Source organism: Acanthochromis polyacanthus, chromosome 7 (genome assembly GCF_021347895.1).
Source record: "Acanthochromis polyacanthus isolate Apoly-LR-REF ecotype Palm Island chromosome 7, KAUST_Apoly_ChrSc, whole genome shotgun sequence".
Taxonomy (NCBI): domain Eukaryota; kingdom Metazoa; phylum Chordata; class Actinopteri; family Pomacentridae; genus Acanthochromis; species Acanthochromis polyacanthus.
The window spans coordinates 25422165-25427083 of record NC_067119.1 but is presented as its reverse complement, the minus strand read 5'-3'; the positions used below and the strand labels follow the sequence as shown (position 1 = coordinate 25427083).

Below are 4919 nucleotides of genomic sequence, written 5' to 3'. Positions count from 1 at the left end.
CATGTAATATTTTAGAAACTTCTATTCATCAAACAACCACGTATGCACAATGCTAGAAGTGATACTAGGCAGATGGAGAGTGAGATCATCGACCAGAAACCGCATTTGCTTCACTTTTGGGCTGCATAGAGTTCATGTTTTTGTCTCACTCTCCCTGAAGTTGCTGGGCATTTGGGGAGACAGGATCACGTTGTTGGCCACATGTGGCAGATTGTTGTAGCACACTGTGTGAAATGATTTCTTGGGCAGAAAATGGTGACGTTATGGACATTAAAGCGCTTGTTTACAGTTCTGACACGCCAGCATCCAGGAGGCCAGCAGCCTGTTGTCATCTGACATCTGTGGCATCATCTCATTTGACCAAAGAGTGTGTGTCCTGTGTCACTATCTGATCATTGTCCTTTAAGTCACAGCAGCCTAGGATGTCTCTTGCCAGGTCATCATTGTAAATGAGAAATTATTCTCAACTGATCTTACCTGGTAAAAATAAACAATTAAAAAAAACTAAGTCAGTGTTTTTCAATTTGTTACCAGCTGAATAGCCTAAAAAAACTGTTCACAACTGGCCAAAACTGAATCCTTTTATCATTAGTGCTGCACTTCTATTTCGGTTCAGCGTATCTTCTACTGAATACTCCTCCTCCTGAATCCTGAGATGGAAATTGAAATTAGCTTCTGATGGCTGCCGAAGAGGCATTACAGGAAGCTTATATGCATCAATGTCAAACCTTAAAACGCAAGAAGGAAACCTGTTTCCAATTTTCTGCACGATTACTTGACATGTTTCCCTTTTCTAAAATTAATACTGTGCGGCAGGGAGGAAAATTGGGTAGAAAATTAAGTCAAGAAAAGGTTTGGGAGATTCTGTTAAAATCATTTAGACACACAAGATACAAAGCTCCATCCATGATCCATAATACTGGAATATTTAAGAGTGAAATAAAGAGTCTGTTACCCTGCCAACAAGGATTTGAAGCAAATGTGCAGCTCTGGTGAAGGGTAGAGGGTGAAGCCTGAAGAGGAGAGGACTGTGGGAACTGTGGTTTTTAAAAAAGCAGTATACTCTGATATGAACCATGACCTGTAGCAGGCTACAGTATAAAGGAAGTGACCAACGTATTCCTCTAAAAAAAATTTTCCCTTTGATACTCAAGATGCACTTCACTGCACAGTGTCAGTACTTTTAAAGGAGCCAGACTTCTTTCAAAATGTACCTGCTTGACTTCCAGAGTCCAGCATCTCTATAATGTCAGAGTTTGGGCTACACTTATGGAAATCTTTACACTGCTGATAAATGAATGCAGTAATTAAGACTTGAACCTGTTCATTGTTGAACAGAGAGAAGGCCAAGTGGTGTTTGCTCAGGTATGTGATGACTGGCGTTCCCTCACAGGGGGATGAGATCCAGATGTGCAGTGTGTCTGCTGCTTGAGTGAAAGAGGGCACTCCAGCTCTCATGTGTGGGTACGTTATGTCTCTCACACAATCCAAAAGTCTAATAACCAGCTTCTCTGAAACCATAGTAAATGCCAAAACAAGCCAGCAGACAGGAAGGAATCTGACAGAGCCTCCTGCAGCAGTCGTGTGAGATTTGTTTTTAAAAAATAAACCGCCACACACCAGGAACTGGAATCCAGCTTATTTGAATGGGATTTAATATACACAGACATGTCTGCATGGCTACAGTGATCTACTTTTATCAAGGTTGTTAGAATGCCTAATCAGAACTTGGACGCTGAGTGTCTTTGATTTTCTGTAGTAAGTATGGGCATGTGATGTTAGTCCTATGTAATGCAAGTTTTGTATTTATAAGCAGTATGAAAGATTGTTTTTTAATTTTTAATTTATTACCTGAACCACTGGTAAAGTCACGATCACAAGTTCATACATTTTTAACTGTGATGCGAAGTTGTGACGGCTAGACAATCGACAATGAACAACATACTACATGATAGTACTGTATGAACAATGGAAAGATAATGAAAGGTCAGTTCGAGCTGAAAAAGGCCATCTTGATGAGAGCAGCTACCTGGAATCGAGGAAGGATAAAGGTCAGGCCATGTCACTAAGGGTAAGTGCTTTCATTTTTTGAGTGTTACAGAGCACAAATAGCTTCAAATAAAACATGAAACATTCTCGAATCAAATGAATCTTTTACTAAATTTGAAGGGATTCGGGAAGACAATTAGGTAAAAGTGTAAATTCATTTCTTAGTGTCATTCTGGATTTTTTGCAGCTACTGGAGAAAAAGCAGAGACAAAACAGTGAAAACGTTCATACAATTTTCATATCTCTTTGATACACACACACACACACTCACACACACACACACACACACACACACACACACACACACACACACACACACACACACACACACACACACACACACAAACAAACACAAACACAAACACAAACACACACATATATATATATATATATAGAGAGAGAGAGAGAATTTTTTTAAATTGTTGATTCATTTCAAGGGTAATTTCATGCATGAAGTACAAATTTCTATGATTGACATGCTTTCTAGTCTTTTAAGGAATACTCCACCCAAAGCTCTTGTGCTATGATGTAATTCTGATGAAACTAGTGGATTTAGTTGTATTTTTTAACAAAACTATGACTGTATTGAACATACTGCAGAGGTATATGGACAAAATATGATATAATGACAAAAGAAGGGTTTAATAATTCTTTAAGAATCCAAGAAACCTGTTGAACTCCACTGATGAGGAAAACCACAGTTTTCACAATGAATCTTAACCTTTTTTTTCACTTGAGGTGTTTACAGCATCCTGTCAACTCTACAGAGGGTGAGTGTAGATTTTGGATGGAGTACTGTTTTTATATTTTAAAATGTTAAATAGTGCAGGTGTCTGAGGCTTGTTAACACAAGCACAATGCCAGCAAGACGCACAAACGTAGCCAAATATCAAATTTAATGAGACATTTTTCAAAGCTGCAGATCAAACACCTCTAATGCAGTGACTGCAGCTCTGTTCAATTCACAGCCACCATTAGTCTCTGTTCTCATACTTGTTGGTATGCATACATTACTCTCACCTTTTCACATTATCAAAATCCAAACACCTTATTGTAAGGATGTTTTGAGCCTCATGGGACCACACAAAAGGAGAACAAAGAATGTTTACCTTTAGCTTTTGGGTCAGCAGAGACCTAGCATATTGTTGATGATCACACAGGAAAGAATGCAGCAGAGCTTTGTCATTTATCACCAGAGTACAAACAATCCAGCAGCTTAATGGCTCAATTATTTTAGCAAAATGGTCACCACATGTTTAAAAGTGTGGTTGCATTGATTCCAAGGCATTAGCTCTGCTCGACTGAACGTGCTGTGTTCTGTAAGCAAATAATCATGCAAACTGATTTTGTCCAAGAAAGATATGAGTTTAAGATGAATCAACTTGGCATGCTTCTTGAAATGCACTCTAATGCTTTAAGTACGTAAACCGTTTAATGTGGTAATGATGAACATGAGTTCTTGGTGTTTGGATCTGTGCCGCAAAGACTTCAGGTGGCACTAACAGTTAGGGATTTTGTAAAGAAAGTAGCTCCTATTTAGAGGTTTAGTTACAAGCCTAATTTGACTCCCTTGAAATAAACACACACAGATGAATACGTCTCTTTATTGCAGCTAAGGAATGAATACTGTGCGATCCTTGAATAAAGTTTTACAATGTTGGTGAAAAGGTGTAAGGTCCATGAAACCAGGTTTAATTTGTGATGAAACAGTGACACCTGCAGGAGAAGCTTTCACAATAACAAACATGCAGCAACCTGTGGTCCATTTCCATCCATCCATCATCTATACACCGTTTAATCCTCATTAGGGTCACTGGAGTCTATCCCAGCTGACTTGAGGCAAAGGCAGGGGACACCCTGGACAGGTCACCAGTCTATCACAGGGCTACACAAAGAGACAAGCAATCACACTTACAATTAAGTACAAAAAAAGCAGCCAGATATAATTTTATTTCCCTGCTGCAAATGGGTTGATATCAGCCCAGTGATGTCACAAGTGGTAACTGTTTTATTATGCGTTGTTTGTTTTTTATCTACTATCCTTTTCTCTCTTTGCTTTACCCTTGGCCTATGCAGTTGAAGCAGATATCAGTGCTTCCTGAGTCTGGTTCTGCCAGAGGTTTCTTCAGGATAAATTTCATTTTTTTTCCTTCATACTGTTGCCAAATGTTTTTTCAAAGCAGATCCAAGAGAATCTGTGGATTAGTTGGTTTTCTCTGTAATTTAGAAAGATCTTTATCTTACTCTATGAAGTGTCTCAAGATGACACATGTAGTGAACTGGTGCTATATAAATAAAATCTAAATAAACTGAACTCATTTCAATTTATGATGCTATAATTTAATACTATAATAAGAAAATGATGGCAAACATGGCAATTTATGGTACCATATGTCCTTTGTAACCATCACGGTCCACCACAAACAATCACAGTTCTTGTCATTTGCATAAATACAATTCTTGATGGTATTCTTTTTAAACTGAAATGGCAATGTTGACTTTTTGTATTACTTTGAGCATTAAAGAACCCAAAATATGAGATATGTGTATCAAAAGCTCATTAAAGCTCATTACAGATGTTCTGTAGTTGTCAGATATCCATTTTACCAGTATAGTACTGCATTATTTAGTGTTCAAATGCATAAACAGTCTTAGTCAGAAAGCTTAGAAATATGCTCATACTATACCTGAGATTATGGCTGATCCGTGCAGCACTGAACCACTCAGGCTACTTTGCTTTTTGTAGTGGAAATCAGCGCCAAGGGACCACAGACAACAGGGACATGAGTAGACTAACAGGAAGTCATTGTTGATTTGGCCAATCACATCCAGAGCAGTCCAGCAGGACACAATCCAGAGAGACTCTCCCC

At 38.5% G+C, this 4919-nt stretch overlaps 1 long non-coding RNA gene across 1 annotated transcript; it reads right to left on the bottom strand.

Annotated features, from left to right (window-relative positions):
• Nucleotides 1–2928: 2928 nt before the first annotated feature.
• On the bottom strand, nt 2929–4882 carry LOC127534915 (uncharacterized). The gene is made up of 2 exons (XR_007943506.1): nt 4737–4882; nt 2929–3934 (listed from the first exon to the last, which is right to left on the bottom strand). It is a non-coding gene; the product is annotated as an uncharacterized LOC127534915 (long non-coding RNA).
• Nucleotides 4883–4919: the final 37 nt, after the last annotated feature.